This window comes from Arvicola amphibius, chromosome 2 (assembly GCF_903992535.2).
Source record: "Arvicola amphibius chromosome 2, mArvAmp1.2, whole genome shotgun sequence".
NCBI classification, from domain to species: domain Eukaryota; kingdom Metazoa; phylum Chordata; class Mammalia; order Rodentia; family Cricetidae; genus Arvicola; species Arvicola amphibius.
The window spans coordinates 170,592,309-170,614,004 of record NC_052048.2 but is presented as its reverse complement, the minus strand read 5'-3'; positions in this window follow the sequence as shown (position 1 = coordinate 170,614,004).

Sequence of the window (21,696 nt, the reverse complement as noted above, 5' to 3'; positions counted from 1 at the left end):
TCATAAAGCAAGTGGCCTATAAAAATGCTAACAAATACTGTCAAGAAGATATATGCCCCCATAAAAATAGGAGTTTAAATAACTTATCTGCTTATGTAGGGACATTGATGGCACTCACATGATGGGTCAGGTAATTGTTTCTGCCCTTAGGGAGAGTCAAGGTGAAGCTAGGTCAAGAAATTGTTTTCAATATGAAAGATTGGGACACAACACATCAAAAAATTTGCCCTGTGGGTAAAGAGATGGTTAATCAGCCCCCCCAACCCCAAGCCAAATGTGATGGTGCATGCCTTTAATCCCAACACTCGGGGAGACAGAGACTGGCAAATCTCTGTGAGTTCAAGGCCAGCCTGGTCTACAGAGTAAGTTCCAGGAACAGCTAGAGACAGGATGCATAGTGCCACTCACATCTCCCTAAAATATTCCTATCTTTGTTATGAAAAAAAGTCTTGTAAATATAAAGACTGCTACAAAATCTTAGAGCAGTAAATATATATTTTTTAAAAAGGGGGTCTACTCAACCTGGGTTGCCTCAGCCTATGGGTATTCCTGCAGGATATCATCTTTTATTAGCTGGACAGAACCCAGATATAGTTCTTGAGGCTTTTACTGACTTTCAAGAATGCCTAGCAATACTGGGTTGATGATTGCTTCTGAAAAGCTACAACAACAGTTTCACATCAGTACTTGGGGCATCAGCTGTTGCAAACAGGAGTAAAACCACAAAAAGTTACTCTTCGCTTAAATAAACTACAAATTTTAAATTAGTTTCAAAAAATGCTTAGAAACATCAATTGGGTCTGGCCCAATCTGGAAATCCCTACCGGAGTCTTAAAACCACTTTTTGACATTCTACAGGGAAATCCAGATTCAACCTCCTTCCATAAGTTGACACCACAGACAAGACAATATATTACTTTAATTAAAAAAGCTTGCCTCTGCTCATATTCATTATATTGATTATAGTCAGCCACTGCTGTTAATAATTTTTCCCTCCCAGCTTAGTCCTATTGGAGTTTTTTGACAACAAAGACCCATCCTATGGGTACATAAACATGTGTCAACTGTAAAAATTGTTATCTCATACATGCTATTCGAAAAGGATTTAAACTCATACTGGTATGTGGAAGAGGGGCTGTTTGTGTTTTCCTGCAGGATGCTGACAGTCCAGTATGGGTACCTGAGCATTTGGTGCATGCTGTGAATTTTCCTGTCCAAAAGCCTAAAGACAGGACAGAGCCAAGAGATCAAATAGATACTGGCTTGTCAACTAAAGGGTTGCTGGAATCCTGAGGAGCTGGCTGTGGTGGTCCAAGTACCAAGGATTGTTCCTCTACCTATCAACCCATCCCATGATAATCTCAGCCATTTTGTGGTTGCCAGAGTGGGTATGGCTGCTGGATTTTCCCTTAGTCAGTCAGTTGCTTCTGCTAGCACAAAGGATAACTCATCAGGGCAGGTTACAAATGCCATGGCCACTCAAATTAACCTAAATTTATAAATAAATATTGCAGTTAATTTTGCAATTGGTTTTGGTTAAAGACCACGGCTAGGTTATACAGTTATAGGCTTATTGCTGTTATTGCTTATTCACAGACCCTGGAGTGCACAATTTACAAAATGGCTTTTCAGATTGTACTAGTTAACTATACCAGGGTTCCTCCCACCAGCGCTGAGACTTTACTTAAAAAACTCCAATTTGGACAGATTTGTTAAGGATTAAACAAGCACAGCCTCCTTTAGGAGTACTTATATGTGACAGAGCATCATCTTCATGGTTTCATGGTGCCAGAGCCAAAGGCAAGCTCAAGTCAATGTCGCCACTTGGCCAGTCCTCTTAGCTATTGCTCCTGAGGATCTTCAGCATGAATCTGGCTGAACTTGGTGATTGGTGACTAGTGAGCCAATGATGGAAAAGGTTTTTTGGGGGTTGCCCCAACCTAATACAAAATATGTATTTTAACCTGGACACTTTCCCATGGTGGGTAAGTGGTATTGCCTGACATCCAATGCCACCTAAGACAGGCCTAGTCATATAATTTATACAAAAGGGGGACCTGTAGGGCCCATGGGTCTACTCCTGCTCCCAGGGGTTCATTTTGAGGACAGTTTCTGGCCAGCCAGTGTTTCCTGTTTGTTCCTGTGCTCCCTCTGCCCTGCCTGGTGATTAGCAAGCTAAGGGCATTGTTGACTCCACCTTGGGTGTGGTAATTTCCCACCTTCTTGGGGTGGGTATCCCATTGTGCAGCAGCTAGGTATTTAAGGTTTTTCTTATATTTGAATAAATGGAATTTGACTGATCTCCTTTCAAATGACCAAGATCTTTTTTGTGTTCTTTCAATCTCCAGGCCCTTGCCTGGCTCGCCTACGGTACAGTGGTGCACGAACTGTACTGAGAATTAACACAGGTGCATGCATTACAGTTATGCTAAAATAATCACATGCTTTAAAGTTTAAAGTTTAATTTATGCTGATTGATGATGCAAGTCTAACAGAAACAGATAATGCAAGCCTAACATAAGCATCATAACTTTCCAGATATGCTTGTACCCACATATTTTCTTCAAAATTAATTATGGGGTGTGTGTATATATATATGTGTGTGTGTGTGTGTGTGTGTGTGTGTGTGTGTATGTGTGTGTGCATGTGTATGTGCACATGATGTACATGTGTGAGTGCCTATGCATACATGCCATGGTGTGCACATGTATGTCAGAAAACAACTTCCAGTGGTCAGTTTTCTCCTTATACCATAGGTTCTGGTAATTGCTTTTAGGTTGTCAGTTATGAACTACAAGCATTTAGTCTTCTTCATCATCCCACCCACCCACACATATACCCATAAATTAATTACTTCCTCCTTCTCCTCCTCCCCAAACTCATTTTCACCTTATCTCTACTTCTCTCAATGCTTTTAATCAATTACAAGCTTTCTACATGTTAGTCGAGTTCTATATCTGAGTTACATTTCCAGCCAGTAAGTATTCTTCAGTGTTAGCATTACATTGTATTTTCATTCTAAGTCTGTATTGTTCCCATGAATAACCCACACTGTAGTTCATGGTCTTGCAGATCTTTTAAACTCACCAAAAAGTTGAGCATCTGGGGTTTGCAAAAAAGAAAAATTGGGAATTTCTAATCACTGAGCAATAGGATATCAATAAAGGAATGCAAGGATCATTTTGGAAGAGGGAGTATAAAGAGTGTAAGAGCCAGAGGTAGTAGATGATGAATATACATCTTCCTGACACAGCTGCACATATAAACTCACAGTGGTCATGACAGTATACACAAACAAGACCCATGCAGCTCAAGCAGCCCAAGCCCAGAATAGAAAGGGAGGCTGGGCATCCAAACCTAACTCTAGCTATGGAGTGATTGGCAAATGTCAGCTGTTAGGAAAGTAAGGGTCAGTGTCTCTAAGAGTGTAGCTCCTAGAAGTTGACCACACTCCACAGAAAAACTACATTTAATTATATTTTTGGCAGTACAAATTGGTTTTGAAGGGGTTTTTGTTCTGTTTTGTTCTTGACACAAATTGTATCCTTGGGAAAGAAAGAGCCTCTGGGCGGCATTGGGAGAGTAAGTCAGAAAGCATTGTACTAAGCTCTCAAAGAACTAAGGTAGAGAATAGTAAAGTGGTAGGAGCCTTGTGGCCTACTTTCAGAACAGTATAGAACACTTCTCCAATGGGTCTCCAAATGAGGCAAAGCCCATGGGGACAATATAGTCTATCTCAGACATATGTCCATTGGACTTCAGGACTATAACCAGAGATTTCTCTCTTGCCCATCAGTTCTAGAAAAACCTCTCTGAGACTTAATATTAATTGCAAGCTGTTTGACCTGTTAGTTCAGGCTTATTATTAACTAGCTCTTACAACTTAATCTATTTCTAGTAATCTATGTATGGGCATGTGGCCATGGCATTACCTCACATTTGCTTCTCCAGCAGCTGCTGGAATCTCCCCTAACTCTGCTTTCTTTCTTCCTATATTCAGTTTGTCTTTCTTGCCTAGCTACATTTTACCCTGCTATAGGCCAAAACAGAATTATTCATCAACTAATAAAAGCAACACTTATTTGTAGTGTACAGAAGGACACCCCACATCATTTCCCCTTTTTTGTCTAATTAAAAGGAAGGTTTTAACTTAACATAGTAAAATCAAGTAAGAAATACAGTTATATTTGATCTATTTGTATTTGACAAAATTAAAGAAAATACTCTATTATCTATTCTATCTTTGTGAATCTAAAGTTATATATCTAATTTGTCTTTTATCATAACTCGGGAAAATTATGCTTATCTAGTCTTCAACTCCATCAAAGATCCCAGAAGGATATAATATTACCTGAGTAACTGGGAAGTGCATTGTAAGCAACTTCCAAAAATCTAGAAAAAAACAGATATTTGGCTGCCTGGGCAGTCAGCCAAAGATCCTCCGCAACATTTGAGCACCCATCTTCAGCCTATAGGCCGAGCGTATCTGGCAGATTTCTCAGTGAAGCAGAAAATCTGAAGGATTGACCCACGTATTTTGGCAAAATTCATCAGACGGTTTCTTCTGTGTCCTGCAGAATGTCTGGTAGACTCTTTCATGAAGTACAAGCCCTGAAGGAATGTTTCACCTTGTTTTGGTAAGTTCAGCAGTCATTTTCCTGTGGGTCTCGCATATTCAATATGTTGTCAAGCAGTACAGCCAAGAGCAGTTTCTTGCCCAAATGAGTAGCCTTGCCATAATGAAAGCAAACTCCATAAGAAACTTCTTCAGAGCCCATCATCTTCTTGAAGTAATTGGTGCTGCCAGGAGCAGACATGTCTAACTGTCAAGAAAAGTCTAAGTTCTTAAAACATTTTCAATGTCATATTCTGTAGGTCATTGAAGGGGTTGAAGATTACCTAGCCATCTTAAATATCTCTGCATAATAGAAAACCTAAATAGCATGACTGTAAGTTTGACTATTACATTTTTAAATGAGCTGCATGAACATATCTTAAATAAGTAAGATATATATGCATATATATAGAGTATATATAGAGTAGAAATATACACATAGTATAACAAGATTGACCTTAAATTTGTATCAATAAATTTCTTACCCAAACAAATATTTATAAATAAAATTTTGGGAGTTTGGACATAGTTTCCTGTACTACTTCCTGCTCATTAGGGATGCTGGTAATCTAATGAGGATCCTGAGAAAACTGAAAATTATGGTTAAATATTGGTTGTAATATTCTGTGAGGCCTGCATAGTCTCAGTCACTTGCCTTGAAGCTCTACTGGATATTAGATCACCTGGGCCATTGCTTTCATGGAGACTGTTATGTTTTCTGTCCCTTTAAGGGGCAAGCCATGCCCATTCTCAGCGACCCCTGGCCTTTTGTTGCCATCTTGGATCTCTCTCTTACTGTTCCCCTCCTGGCACATGCATGTTCTCCCTGCTTTCCTCCCCCCTCTGCCCCCCTTCTCCCTTTCCCTTCCATGACCCCCTAAATAAATATTCAACATGTTATGTCTGTCCATGTCTCTGTCTCCTGCTCACTCGCCATGTGTCTGTTTTTCCGAAACTGCTCCGGAACCCCGCAGCTGTCTCTGCCTGGGACTAGCTGCTCCAAACCCACCGGACACGTGGCTGCTCTATGGGGGCTCTTGAAGCATTTTAAAAAATCATAAAATTAGCTGCTCGGGGAACTGCCTGGGGATCTCAGCAAACATTTTAAAAAATCATAAAAGAGACTACTTGGGGGTCTTACTTGATCAAACTCTATTAACGTGAAAGGAATCTACAGTGTCTCATTTTCTGTAGAAACAAAAGCAGAATCTCTTTCCCAAAACAACGTATCCTTAGACCCAGATTTTGAAGTTAAGATATCTTTATGTTGCCCTGCGGTGGTGGTGCACGCCTTTAATCCCAGCACTCGGGAGGCAGAGGCAGGCGGATCTCTGTGAGTTCGAGGCCAGCCTGGTCTACAAGAGCTAGTTCCAGGACAGGCACCAAAGCCACAGAGAAACCCTGTCTCGAAAAACCAAAAAAAAAAAAAAAAAAAAGATATCTTTATGTTGTATGTTGGTTTAGCTTAGCAGCCCGCACAATCATATATAGGTCATTAAGAGGTAAAAAAAAAAGTTAAAGAAAACACATTAGTATTCACAATCCAGACTCACTGTGTATTTTCTATTTTTATGTGGCTTATTTTTTACGTTATTTTTACTGTCTCTTTAAAGACTTTAATTTTATTTTTAAAACTATTTTTATAAGTGCCTATACTTTTTCCTCTCTCTTCTAACCCTATGTATGTTTTTTAAAAAACACACTGTGACCCATTTAGAGATTTATTTTTGTCAGAGTTTGTCTTAATTGTATATCTGTAATCTTTTCTTGATCACTGTTTTAAACTGTTAAGTGGGCATGGCTAGGACCAGACCAACTACTTTGGCTATTGTTTTTGCCCCACTCAGTTTTTCTTTTAATTTTTTTAACTTTCATTTTACATTCGAACCACAGTTTCCCCCCAACCCCTTCTCCCATCTCCTTGCCTACCCCCAGCCCACCCCCTATTATTTCCTCCCAACAGGTAATGGCTCCCATATGGAGTCATCAAAGTCTGGCACCTTAAGTTGGGGTAGGATCATGTCCCTCCCCCCTGCATTAAGGCTGAGCATGGCATCTCACCATAGGGAATGTTTTCAAATAAGTTAGCTCATGCATCATGGATAGAACTGGTCCTACTGCCAGGGTTCTCACAAATAATCCATCTTACACCTCTAAGAGTTACCCCAAGATATTTTATATTTGTGGCTATTGTAAATGGTAGTATTTCTCTGATTTCTTTTTGGGGGCCATTACCATCTGTATATAGAAGGGTTAATCTTGTATTTTGTCATATTACTGAAGGTTTTTTTTTTTTATCAACTGTAGGAGTTCTGGGGTAGAGCTTTTGGGCTCACTTATGTATACTATCATATCATCTGCAAATAACAATAGTCTGACTTTTTCTTTTCCAATTTGTATCCCTTTGATCTCCTTTTCTTGTCTTATTGCTCTATAAGTATCAAGCTTATATATGGTTCAAGTACTATACTGAATAGATATGGAGAGAGTGGAACCTTGTCTTGTTTCTGATTTTAGTGGAATTTATTTGAGTTTTTCTCCGTTTAATTTGATGTTGCTGTCCGTCTGCAATAAATTGCTCTTATTATGTCTAGGTATGTTCCTTATATCCCTGATCTCTCCAAAACCTTTATTATGAAGGGGTATTGGATTTTTGTCAAAGGCTTTTTCAGTGTCTAATGAGATGATTATGTGGTTTTTTTCCTTTCAGGTTGTATATATGATGGGTTACATTGACAGATTTTCATATATTGAACCAACCCTGCATCTCTGGGATGAAACCTACTTCTCATAGTATATGTTTTTTTTTTATGTGTTCTTGGATTCAGTTTGCCAGGGTTTTGGTTGTTTTTGGTTTTTTTATTTTATTTTATTTTTTTATTTTTGAGACAGTGCTTCTCTTTGGAGCCTGTCCTGGAACTTGCTCTCTAGGCCAGACTGGCCTCAAACTCACAGAGATCCACTTGTTTCTGCCTCCTGAGTAGTGGTAATAAGACATGTGTCACCACTGCCTGGCATGTTTGTCAGTATTTTTTCTCTTTTTCATTTTTTTATTTTATTTTTTTTAAAATAAAACAAATTACCTTTTTTTTTTTCATTTTACATACCAATCCCAGTTCCCACTCACTCTCCTCCTCCCATTTCTTCATCTTCCCTCCCCCCCACCCACTCCTTGCATATTGCTTTGGGAAAGGTCCAAGGATCTCCCTACTATTCCCAGGCTGAGCAAGGTATACATCTAAAGAGAATACATTCTCAAAAACCCAGTACAAGCAGTAGGGATAAATCCTGGTGCCACTACCAGTGGCCCAGCAGTCTACCCCAGTCATACAACTGTAACCAACACTCAGAAAGACTATGCTGGTTCCTTCCCTTTCCAGCTCCCATTATCTCAGGTAAACTGTTTCAGTAGGTGTCCCCATCATGGTCTTGACCTCTTTGCTCATATTCTTACTTCTCCCACTCTTCAATTGGACTTTGGGAGCCCAGTCCAGTGCTCCTCTGTCGGTCTCTGTCTCTGTTTCCATCAGTTGCTGGATGAAGGTGCTATGGTGACATGATATTCATCAATCTAACTACAGGGCAAGGCCAGTTTGGGTGCCCTCTCCTCCGATGCTTATGGTCTTAACTGGGGTCATCCTTGTGAATTCCTGGGAATTTTTCTAGTGTCACTTTTTTTTTTTTGCTAGCCCCATGATTGTTTGCCAGCATTTTATTGAGTATTTTTGCATCATGTTAACGAGGGAGATTGGCCTATAATTCTTGTTCTTTGTTGTATCTTTATGTGGTTTGGGTATCAGGGTAACTGTAGCCTTGTAAAAGGAGTTTGACAATATTCCTTTTGTTCTATTGTGTGGAACATTTTGAGAACTATTGGTATTAGCTCTTCTTTGAAATTCTGGTAGAATTCTGTGCTGAAGTCTTCTGGTTCAGGGCGTTTTTTAGTTGGGAGACTGTTAATGACTGCTTTTATTTCCTTAGGGGTTATAGGTCTTTTTAAATTGTTTTTCTGATTTGATTTAATTTTGGTATGTGGTATCTATCAAGAAAGTTGTCCATTTCTTTTACGTTTTCCAATTTTGTGAAATACAGATTTTTGAAGTATGATCTGATGATTCTCTGGATTTCCTCAGTGTCTGCTGTTATGTTCCTCTTTTCATTTCTGATTTAATCAATTTGTATATTCTCTCTCTATCTCTTGGTGGGTTTGGATAAGGTTTTGTCTATCTTGATTTTCTCGAAGAACCAAATCTTTGTTCCAAAGAGTTGTTTTGTTTTCTTTGTTTCTGTTTTATTGATTTCAGCCCTTAATTTGATTATTTCCTGACATCATTTCCTCCTGCGTGAGTTTGCTTCTTTCTGTTCTAGAGCTTTCGGGTATTCTGTTAATTTGCTAGTGTGGGATTTCTCCAGCTTCTTTATGTAGGCATTTGGTGCTGTGAACTTTCCTCTTAGTGCTGCTTTCACAGTATCCCATAAGTTTGGATATGTTGTACTTTCATTTTCATTGAATTCTAAGAAGTCTTTAAATTCTTTCTTCATTTATTACTTGACCCAGGAGTGATTCAATAGAATATTTTTTTATCTGTTGAGATTTATTTGTGACTAAGTATGTCATCAATTTTAGAGAAGTTTTCATGAGGTCCCGAGAAGAAGGTATATATTCTTTTATGTTTAGATGTATGTATAGATGTCTATTAAGCTTATTAAAGTCATAACTTCTGTTAGTTCCTTTGTTTCTCTGCTAATTTTCTCTCTGGCAGACCTGTCCAGTGGTGACAGTGGGGTTTTGAAATCTCCCACTATTAGTGTGTTGCGTTTAATGTGTAACTTAAGCTTTAGTAATGTTTCCTTTACAAATGTGGGCATTATATTTGGGGCATAAATGTTCAGGATTGAGACTTCATCTTGATGGATTTTTCCTGTGATAAATAAGAAATATCCATCTTCATCTCTTTTGATTACCTTTGTTTGAAGTCTATTTTGTTTGTCCATTTGATTGGAATGTCTTTTCCCAAGCCTTTACTCTGAGGAAATGTCTGTCTTGAACATTTAGGTGTGTTTCTTGTACACAGCAGAACGATGGATTCTGTTTTTGTATCTATTCTCTTAGCCTGTGTCTTTTTATAGGTGAATTGAATCTATTGATGTTAATGGATATTAATGACCAGCGACTGTTAATTCCTGTTATTTTTTGGTGGTAGTATGTGTCTTTCCCTTCTTTATGGTTTTCTTGTCTGGGATTATCTATTGCCTGTACTTTAGTTGGTACAGTTAAATTCTTTAGGTTGGTGTTTTCCTTCTATTGTTTTCATTAGGGCTGGATTTTTGGATAGGTATTGTTTGAATCTGATTTTGTCATGGAATAGCTTGTTTTCTCCATCTGTGTTGATTGAAAGTTTTGCTGGGTATAGTAGCCTGGGTGGGCATCTATGGCCTCTTTATGTCTGAGTAATGTCTGTCCAGGACTTTCTAGCTTTCAGAGTCTCCATTGAGAAGTTGGGTATTATTCTGGTGGATCTGCCTTTATATGTTACTTGACTTTTTTTCATTTGCAGATCTTAATATTCTTTCTTTATTCTGTATTTTGTGTTTTGTGTTTTGATTATTATGGGGCGAAGGGATCTTTTGGGGAGTCTCAGTATTTGGTGTTCTATAAGTTTTTTGTATCTTTATAGACATTTCCTTCTTTAGGTTAAGAAACATCTTATATAATTTTGTTGAATATATTTTCTGTGCCTTTGAACTGGTATTCTCCTTCTTCTATCCTATTTTTCTTAGCTTTGTTTCTTTTCATGGTGTCCCAGATTTTCTGGACGTTTTGGGTTATGAATTGGTTGTCTCTAATGTTTTGACCAATGAATTTATTTCCTCTATTGTATTTTCAATGCTTGAGATTTTCTCTTCCATCTCAAGCACATTGTTGGTTATGCTTGTGTCTGCAATTCCTGTTCATTTACCCAAATTTTCCATTTTGAGAATTTTCTTGGTTTGTGTATTCTTTATTGCCTCTGTTTGAATTTCCAAGTTTTGGATTGTTTTCTCCACCTGTTCAATTATTTTTTTGGCTTTCTTTAGGAGACTTATTGTTTTCCTTTAATTTTTGTTTGTCTTTCCCTCAATTTCTTTAAGAGAATTTTTTATTTCCTCTTTAATATGTCTATCATCTTTATGGAGTTATATTTAAAGGTGTTTTCTTCTGCTTCTTCTGGGTTGGGGCTTTCAGGTCTCCTTATTGTAACACTACTAGGTCCAGGTTGTGCTATATTGTAACACTACTAGGTCCAGGTTGTGCTATATTGTAACACTACTAGGTCCAGGTTGTGCTATATTGTAACACTACTAGGTCCAGGTTGTGCTATATTGTAACACTACTAGGTCCAGGTTGTGCTATATTGTAACACTACTAGGTCCAGGTTGTGCTATATTGCAACACTACTAGGTCCAGGTTGTGCTATATTGTAACACTACTAGGTCCAGGTTGTGCTATATTGTAACACTACTAGGTCCAGGTTGTGCTATATTGTAACACTACTAGGTCCAGGTTGTGCTATATTGTAACACTACTAGGTCCAGGTTGTGCTATATTGTAACACTACTAGGTCCAGGTTGTGCTATATTGTAACACTACTAGGTCCAGGTTGTGCTATATTGCTCTTTAGGTTGTCGAATGGATTTTTGCCTTGCTGTCTACCATGTCTTCTTCCAACTGGTGTAGGCAATACCTTTGCCTCTTGGTCCAATTATTGCAGTCTGTGTCTGTGAGTCAGGGTTTCTCTCTTGGACTGATTGGTGCAGTCACTGTCTGTGCCTCAAGGAGTCACTCTTGGTCTACTCTATGCAGTCACCCTTTATGTTTTTAGGAGCCACTGAGGTCTCTGGTTGGGTAGGTTTGGGGGTGGAGTGGGACTTGTAGATGACAGGGTCTGATCGAGGGGTGCTGGATTAGGAGAAGAAAAACTGCTACAGGACCCAGTGGGTGAGTCATCTTTGTTCCACTGAGACTCTGGCTCATAATGGTCCTTGAAGAGGCTTTGCGAGGCAACTACTCAAAATGAGATTATGAGATTGCAGTGCTTGCATACTTAAGTAAAAGGTTAACCTCCCTGGGAGGAGGAAATAGGATCCCACATATTTGGAAATAGCTTCACAGTGATTAGGTTACTATGGAAGGTAACATGCCGTCATGTGCATGAAGAGACTGGAGTGCTGAGTTGAATTAGCTGGGGCACTTTGCTGTTCTGGCAACAATGAGGCAGCCTAGACGAGGTTGACTGGACAGTTCAGGCTTTTGGGAGGAAGATACCTAAAGAATAGAACAAATTCAAAATCTTGAACTGTAAGCTCAAAGCACTACTTAATGAATAAGACTAATGGTTTTAGAAAGCTGAAGACCTCAGGAACCAAGATTTCAAAGAAAAGAAACTTGTCCACAGATTTCTGTTCAGCCAAAGTGCTGGTAGATATTAATAAAAGTGAAGTTGAAAAGAAATTACTGTTAACTAACTCAGGCTTTGTGAGCAGTTACAGAACAGATAGTTTTAAGCTACTTAACTGTCTCCACTTTCCATCCTGCCTTTTTATACAGACAAGTAATGGTGGGCAGAATAATTTATGTTTCAGTGAGCTGTATGACAGAACAGTCATGGCTCAGTTATGATACAGTGGGTGCAGAGACTGCATTTCTGTGTTGAGGCTGAAAGTTTATCCAGGCAAAGGTTAAAGGGATGTGGATTGGCCAAAGAGGTGGACTGTACTGCTGAGTCTGTTTGCTGCCCAGTACCCTTCCTTTGATCTATACCATGCCCTTTACCCTGTGTGCTTCAGGAGACTCACCTCTATGCCTCCCATGACTAGACTTCTCTTCCTCTTTGCCTTCCAGGAGGGTTGAAAGAGAATCAGCTACAAGCACAGTAAGTTGGAGGAAGAAGGGGTTTATGCCATATCCCTTCTTTCTTCTCTTTGGCTGGGGACAGCATTGGCAATAGCTACATTGTATGTTTACAGTTTCTGCTCAACAATTATTCATTTATAGATCCAAATATCTTTCATGGTTTGGAGAAACTGTTGTTCATTGTTTGCCCCTTTAGTTCTGGGATGGCAATGATTTCCATTTGTAACTGGGTATATCAGCAAGTCATTTTGGTTCCCTTAATCTTGCCTATAACTCTTTGAATAATGTTTCTTTAAACTTGGAAAGAAACTCTGTGTTTGCTGTTTCTTGCTATTTCATTAGTTGGTACACTATATAGAAAGAGAAATTAGGTGGGGCCAGTTTAGGGCAGCCATTAACACTGAACATAATTGAACTGGTCCAAAAGAATCAGCTACTCTTGAAGAGAATCTGGGTTTGGTTCTAAGAAGCACACAGTGGTTTACAAGTGCCTGCAACTTCACTTTTAGGCGATCTGACAACCCTCTTCTGACCTCTGATGACCCTGCTCTCACATGGTATACTTAATTTAGACAAAACACTCATACACATAAAAGCAATCTTTTTAAAACTTAACAAAGAGTCAGATAGGGAGTACAAACATAGAGTTCATCAAATATAGGCACAGAAAGCAATTTATGATTCTAGATGAGCATTTCAGAGTAATAGGAAGGGACAACACTGTGCCAATTGAGTTAGGGAGCCAGAGCTCCAGGTTTGAGAGATCCTGGCAGTCAGCTACATGACATGAGAATGGGTTTTCCAGGTGCCAGAACTTCAAGTATCACAACTCTTTTCCCTGGTTGAGATTTGAAATGAAGAAGGATAAGCATCAGTTCATGTGTTTTAGTGTACATAGACACCAAGCATGAATTTATATCCTCCATACGTTTACTTCATCATGTTTGTTGAACTTCTTTATCATGTAGGCTAGGATGTACTGTATTCAATATAAATTCCTCTTAATTTCAGGTCAGAATTGATTCATATATAACAGTGACTTATCTCTGCTGGTGATGGTGATCCATGTTTATGAAAAGAATGGAGAATTAAGCATTTCTTCCCAAACATACACATGTATGGATTTGGATCCAGGTGCTTCTTATTGGACATGTCAAAGGCACAGCATGACTGGCTGAATAACTCAGGATTCTTGGAGTGCTACATGGTCAGTCCCTAAAAGCTTAAGAGCTGATAATTTGGGTTCATTTAATAGCAGCTCAAATAAATTGTTCAGAAATAGATAGAAATGGAGATAGACAGAGAGAAGAGAAAAAGACACAGAGAGACTGACCACATTAAATGTCAGCCTATTACCTTGTAATAAGCGCTACACAGTACTGCTTACAGTACATCCTGGCAGATGTCTCTGTTGTGGCATATCAACCTTTTCTCTATACACAGAAATGAAGAAAAAAGCTCCAACTTTAGCCCTGATTCTTTACATTTAAATTATTTGAGAAGATGGTACGTTAGTGCTGCATGTACACCATTTCCAACCCTCTTCCCTGTCTTCTCTTGTGACTGTTTAATTATTACCATTGCATATATTTTGCACGAGCCCTGTGAGTCCTGAGCATAACTAGAATCCATGGAATAGTCTAGATAGCTAAATGAAGCCAGAACTACAGCCAAGAAGCATTTCTATGTAAGCATTTCAAGTTAATTGTCTAAAAATGTAGGGGGGGGGAGGGTAGGGGTATAAAATTTAAAATCTGTAACAAGCAATTTTTATTTACTTTTGTAGTTAATTTTGAAATTACAGTTTTAACTATTTTACTAAAGATAATTGCACAGAGTCAAGAGAATATTTCAGGCCCTTCAGATCTGGATCTATGCCTGTATTTCTGTGTGAGGATATAGAAACTCTACTGACTTGGCCAAGGACTTCATTTTCTGGGAAGGGCCCTTTTCTGTCTTTTGAAAGGTAGCATGCACCTCACTATTATTTCCTTACCATATCATTGTTTCAGACAGAAAACAAGCAGTGAAATTGTAGCTCTTTACAGAAGCTTCTCAATTTCAGGAGGTCCCATTTATTAATTATTTCTTTCAGCTTCTGTGCTACTAGGGTTATATTTAGAAAGTGGTCTTCTGTGCCAATGCATTCAAGTGTACTTCACACTTTCTCTTCTGTGAGGTTCAATGTGTCTGGCTTTATGTTGAGGCCTCTGATCCATTTGGATTTGAGTTTTTTGCATGGTGATAGATATGGGTCTATTTTCATTCTTCTACACATTGATATCCAGTTATGCCAGTACCATTTGTTGAATACACTTTCATTTTTCCATTTTTTTTAAATTTTTTACTTCTTTGTCAAAAATCAGGTGTTCGTAGATGTGTGGATAGAGATCTGGGACTTTGATTCAGTTCCATTGGCCCTCCTATCTGTTTTTATGCTTATACCAGGCTGTTTTCAGTACTGTAACTCTGTAGTAGAGTTTGCTTATCAGGAATTGTGATACCCCCAGAAGTTTCTTTATTGTACAGGATTGTTCTGGCTATGTTGGTTTTTTTGCTTTTCCATAGAAGTTGAGTATTGTTCTTTCAAGGTCTGCAAAGAATTTTCCTGGGATTTTGCTGGACATTGAATTGAATCTGTTGATTGGTTTAGGTTAGATTGCCCTTTTTACTATGGTAATTCTACCTAACCAAGAGCATGTGAGATCTTTCCATTTTCTGGTGTCTTTTTCAATTTCTTTCTTCAAAGATTTAAATTTCTTTTCATTCAGGTCTTCCACTTGTTTGATTAGAGTTATTCCAAGATATTTTATGCTAGTTGTGGCTATTGTGAAGGGTAATGTTTCTCTGATTTCTTTCTCAGCCCATTTTTCATCTGTGTACAGGAGGGATACTGATTTTCTTTGAGTGAATCTTGTATCTTGCTACATTACTGAAAGTGTTTATGAGTTGTATAAGTTCCTTGATAGAATTTTTTGGCTTGCTTGTGTAAACTATCATATCATCAGCAAACAGTGAGAGTTTGACTTCTTTTCTGATTTGTATTCTCTTGATCTCCTTTTGTTGTCTTATTGCTCTAGCTAGAACCTTAAGAACTATAATAGATGTGGAGAGAGTGGAAAACCTTATCTTGTTACTGATATCAGTGGGATTGCTTTGAGTTTCTCTCCCTTTATTTATATGTTGGCTATTAGCTTGATGTATATTGCCGTTGTTATGTTTAAATATGTTTCTTGTATCCCTGTTCTCTCTGAGACGTTTATTATGCAAAAGATGCGGTCAACAAGACAAAATGGCAGCCTACAGATTGGGAAAAGATATTCACCAACTCCCACATCAGACAGAGGGCTGATCTCCAAAATATACAAAGAACTCAAAATATTGGTCATTAAGAGAACAAATAATCCAATAAAATAATGGGGTACAGACCTAAACAGAGAACTCTCAACAGAGAAATCTAAAATGGCTGAAAAACACTTTAAAAATGCTCAACATCCTTAGTCATCAGAGAAATGCAAATCAAAACAACTCTGAGATTCCTTCTTACACCTGTCAGTCAAAATGGCCAAGAACAAAAACACTGATGACAACTTATGCTGGAGAGGTTGTGGGGTAAAGGAAACCCTCCTCCGTTGCTGGTGGGAGTGCAAGCTGGTACAACCTCTTTGGATATCAGTATGGTGATTCCTTAGAAAATTAGGAAACAACCTACCTCAAGACCCAGCAATACCACTTTTGGGTATATACTCAAAGGATACTCAATTGTACCACAAGGATATGTGCTCAGCCATGTTCATAGCAGCATTGTTTGTCATATCCGGAACCTGGAAACAACCTAAATGCCCCTCGACCAAAGAATGAATAAGGAAGATGTGGTACATTTACACAATGGAGTACTACACAGCAGAAAAAAATAATGGTATCTTGAAATTTGCGGGCAAATGGATGGATCTAGAAAATATCATATTGAGTGAGTGAGGTAACATGGACACTGAAAGACAAATATGTACGCACTCATAAGTGGCTTTGGACATAAAGCAAAGAAAACCAGCTGACAATTCACAATCCCAGAGAACCTAGACGACAATGAGGACCCTAAGACTGACATAGATGGATCTAATGTACATGGGAAGTAGAAAAAGACAAGATCTCCTGAGTAAATTGGGAGCATGGGGACCATGGGAGGGGATAGGAGAAGAGGCAAGAGCGATGGAAGGGAGTAAAGAAAAATATATAGCTCAATAAAAACAATAGAAAAAGAAATTGCAGTTCTTTATGTTAATAGATCCCTTAGGTCACTCTTTGGGAAGCCAACTGTGGTCTCTCAGAGAACAGGAAAATTCCTCAGTGCCTTCCATAGTTCATTCAAAAAATGCTTCTCAAATTGTTTATTCCTTACTGCATATGGTTGATGTGCAGCGGAGTCATTTGACCGTGGCATTTTCCTGACTTTTCCTCACCTCTTATTAGTCACTATGCCCTGTGTGCCCGGCATGATAGAAACAATGATGTCTTCTACAAGACAGAGTACTGCAGCTCTCTATAGTTTTTATCATTCTACATAATGACAGCCAGGAATTACGGGCTCTCTAGGGATCAGGGAAACTTAAACATGTTCCCATCAGTTTCCCTCATAAGCTATTCTTGCTAAGTAGATCTTCAGACATTACAGGCTGTTTCTCCAAAACCATAGACATAGTTATGAGAAGTCACAGGTCCGTATAAAGGTCCTGAAAAGTAGACTCTGACAGCTGATGTTTGCCTTAATTTCCAATTGCTTTTTGGAGCTCACAGCAAAGCTGTATTTCCGTTTTGGTTTCTCTGGTTGTTGAAAGCAAGCAGTCTTTCGAAGATCAATCTAGCACAGTGATTTTGACTTTTAATTCCTGTCTGTCTAGCTATGGATGTGCTCCCCTCCTTTGTTGACTGAAGGTTTTTATTTGGTCTTCAGATAATAAAACATGAATTAAAGCTCCTGCTTCCTGGGTGCTGAAAGGTGGTATTAGTTTCTTGACGATGTTGTAATAACAAGCTTGTTGTAGGGAGACCACTTGTTTGTTTCCCTGCTGCCTGGCAGCTCAGACCTGAAACAATCACACAGAAACTATATTATTTAAATCATTGATTGGCCTATTAGCTCTAGCTTCTTTTTGGCTAGCTCTTACATATTAATTTAACACATTTCCATTAATCTGTGTATCGCCACAAGGCTGTAGCTTACTGGGTAAAGTTCCAGCACCTGTCTCCGGTAGGGCTACATGGCTTCTCCTGATGCCACCTTCTTTCTCCCAGCATTCAGTTTAGTTTTCTCCACATACTTCTGTTTTGCCCTGCTATAAGCTCAAGCCAGCTTTCTTTATGAACCAATCATATCCACAGCATAAAGAGGGGAATCCCACATCACTAGGTGACATGACAAAATGAACATTGTGTCTCAAGGTTCCAAACACCACAAATCTAAAGTTAAAGTATAGATAGACCTACATTCTTTCCAAATATACCATAGCAGAATCCTTCATTACCTCTTCCAGTTCTTTCTTTCAATGTCTTTATAAGGACATTTTCAGTGGACTTGGTATTTATTCAAATCCAATAAAATTTTAGTTTAGTTTAGTTTAGTTTTTTTCAGACTGGGTATCACTATCAGGCTGGCCTTAACTCACAGAGATGCCTTTGCTTTCCAAGTGCCAGCTTTGGTAATTCCTATTTTAGAATAACCTCTTCTCTAAGTAGCAGGAAGAGAAGGCATGTTATTGAGGATCCTCATTCAAAACTGTGGGGGCATCCCCAGACTTATAGCCCATTTTTCCAAACTGCTGGACTCTGTACTATGTGGTTGACCAGACTGTTTACGAGCTGTCACAATTATAGCAATGCTAGTGGATGAGGCAACTAAACTCACTCTGGGACACTGGTTCGAGGTCCTAACCCCCCACTAAGTTCAAAGTGTCCTTGCAATCAATGGTTAACTAGAGGACACCTATCTAAATTCTAAGTCCTCTTCCTGGAATCACCAAAATTGTACTTATGTTGCCACACACTAAACCCAGCAACTGTGTTCTTGTTTCTGAGGCAAACAAATTAACTCATTTCTGTGTGGGTCATAGAGAAAGTCTGTTCTGGCAAGCTTGCCTTGAGGGTGAGTCCTTAGCGAATCCTCGTGTATATTAGTTTACAGATGGGAACAGTTACATGGACAAAGGGTCTGAAAGGCAGAATATGTGCTGCTCAGCCTTCACAAGACAATAGAGGCTAAGCCTCTTTTAATAGCTCATCTCAGAAAGCTGAGCTTTACAAATGGGAAAAGATAAGTCGGTGCCTGACTGTATATATGCTTGAATAGTTCTTTATGATCACACAACTGGAGAACTTTTAATGGGAGCAAATTCTCTGATTAAATATAACCCTGATACTGTATCTTTTCCAAGGTTGCCCGGTAATGTAGACAGGTAACAGTTATGCACTTCAAAGGATGTCAGAAGTGCAATTCCACTCTCACACCGAGAAGTAAACCAATAGTGCATGGGCTAAACAGCAGCATTCCAGGGGGCAGCAGGGATAGCTCTGATAATTCTTGCACCAAAGTTAAACTTAAGTTGATCTTACACAGAAGCAAGGAAGGAATGGGCCACCCAACAAAGAGACAGACTGACTAGAAATGTTTGATAAGATTCTGCTGTCTCAAGGACAAAAGTGAACAATTATTAAGAGACTTTATCACTTGTGCAACTTGGAAAGAGAAACACAAGCTACTCTACCCACTCGTGCTCCGAGGGAAAAAGACTAGGACAACCAGGGCTTGTGTCCTCTGTCTCAGTGGTAACCCAGAAGGTGGAGTCAAGTCACTACCCCATACCCAGGAGAGGGATGTGTGTAGGAGAAGCTAGGAAGTTAGCTTTTATCCGCGTGCCTCCTTACTAAGGAAAAATGCTTTCCAATGTGTGCTGAAATCTTCATGGATTGAATAGAAACATAGGATTCCAAGATTGAAAAGGCTCAAGAAATTACTCAAGACTCTAATACATGAAGTCATTCCTCATGTGGGCTCCCAAGGTATCTCCAAGGTGACAATAGGCCTTCCTTTATTTCTAGAATAACCTAAGATGTCTCACAAACACTAAACAAGAGCCTCCTATTGCCACACCTCACACTTACTATTATTAGCATCTCACACACTGGGAAAAGCAGAGAAGACAAGCCATTAATGCAAAACACAGCTCAAAGGGGTTGAGTTGTTTTCAGGGCTCAAATATTTGTGACCATGGCCCAGGGAGATTGAAGTTAACCTCAAATTTCATATTCGAATATGGTATCAATTTCATAAAGTTTTTACAGTTATAAAGAAGATCATAAGTCACCACAGTTTTCAAATATGTGGGTGTATACATTAGGTAGGTGAGTTCCAGCAAAATGGGAGAACCTCAGAAAAAGGCCTCAGACGCTCTTGGATGTCACTCTGAATTTTTGGATTGGTGGAAGCTAGGGTCTATTTGTATATTGCAAAGGATTTACCTAACAGTCACAAGATTACAATGGCACATTCAGAAGTGGTCAATAAGTGGCTGCTGAGGGGGTTAAATATGACCTTAGATAACGTGGATCCAGACCCTCAATAGTGCAGCCTCTCCACACCACTGAAGCTCTGATCAGTCAGTAAGCATTTGCAGTCTCAGATTCTCTCCATGAACTTTTGTTCACTGTCCTTGATTAGCCAAGCAGAGCAAAAACCTGGCAGCAGGAACTGATGCAGAGGCCATGGAAGAGTGCTGCTTACTCGCTTGCTTAGGCTGTTTTCTTATAGAATCCAGGACTATCAGCCCATGGGCGGCCCCACAAGCACTAAGCCCTCCCCCATGAATCACTAATTGAGAAAATGCCCTACACACTTGTATAAAGCCCAATTTTAAGAAGGTAGTTTTTTGATTGGGGCTCCCTCCTCACGATTCTACCTTGTGTCAAGTTGACATAAATTGGGCAGCACAATTGACCCCTTGTCAACGTGACACACACACATCACTGTTAAGCCATAATCCTTCCTTTCTCATTCATCCCAAAGAGCTCACATTGAAAACATAAATAACTTTAAAAATCTAGTCTTTAAAAATTCACACACGTTGAAAGTTCAGTCTCTTCAGAATAGCCAGACTCTCTAAAAATCTAAATTCTTCTTTAAAATTTCTAAATATTTCATCTATGAGCTCCTGTAAAAATCAAAATCAGTTTAAATACTTTCTTTAAGAGGGAAAAACCAGGGCACAGTCACAATCTGATCAAAGTGAACCCGGGTTCCCAATGGTGTAAATAACCCAATGTCCAGTTATCTGGGATTCACTCATCAGATTCTGGACTCCTCCAAAGAGCTTGGGTTGCTTCCCCGGCTTTGCCCTCTGCAGCACACACAGCTTGTCTTCTAGGTTGTGCCTGCCTCCATCCCACTGCTGCTGCTTTACTTGGGGGTCACCCCATGGTGGTAGCATCCCCCAAACGCTAGGGTCTTTTGCTGTGACTGGGCTTCCCTTTCACAGGTAACCTCTCCTGGGCTCTCCTCAGGAGCTCCAGCCCTGCCACACAGTACCAAGCCTCAGCTTCTTTCCACCATCCCTTCACACCTTCAAAACCAGCACCACCTGGGTGATGCCCACACTGCCAGCACAAGGGACAACCGTGGCGACGTCTGGAACACAACTTCTGTGCGCTGAATCCCACACAATGATGCTGGTCCCTTCTTCATCACTGCTAATTTCTCAGTTCTAGCTGACAACATTGCTTATCCCAGCAAAGTAAGGTTTCGCTTTACCAATTGTGGGATCTCATTAATCACGGCTGACACTTCAGCCCCAGCTAAACAGTAAGTACCACAGGATCTTAATTCAAAATAACAAATGACCCAACTAGAGACTTTAAACTTATCTCTGAAACTTAACAAGCGAGGCCTCCATTGTCTGCATTGCCCTCAACATTTATATCTTCCAAACTCCTATAGAGAAGCCCACTGAGATCTCCACACTCAATGGTTTTTTCTATTCCAAAGTTACAAAGCCCTCCACAATCCTCTTGAAAACACACGGGCAGGTCTCTCACAGCAACGCCCACCATCCTGGTACCAGCTTGTCTTAGGGCTTCTATTGTTGTGATGAAGCACCATGGCAAGAAACAAGGTGAGGAGGAGAGGACTTATTTCGCTCCT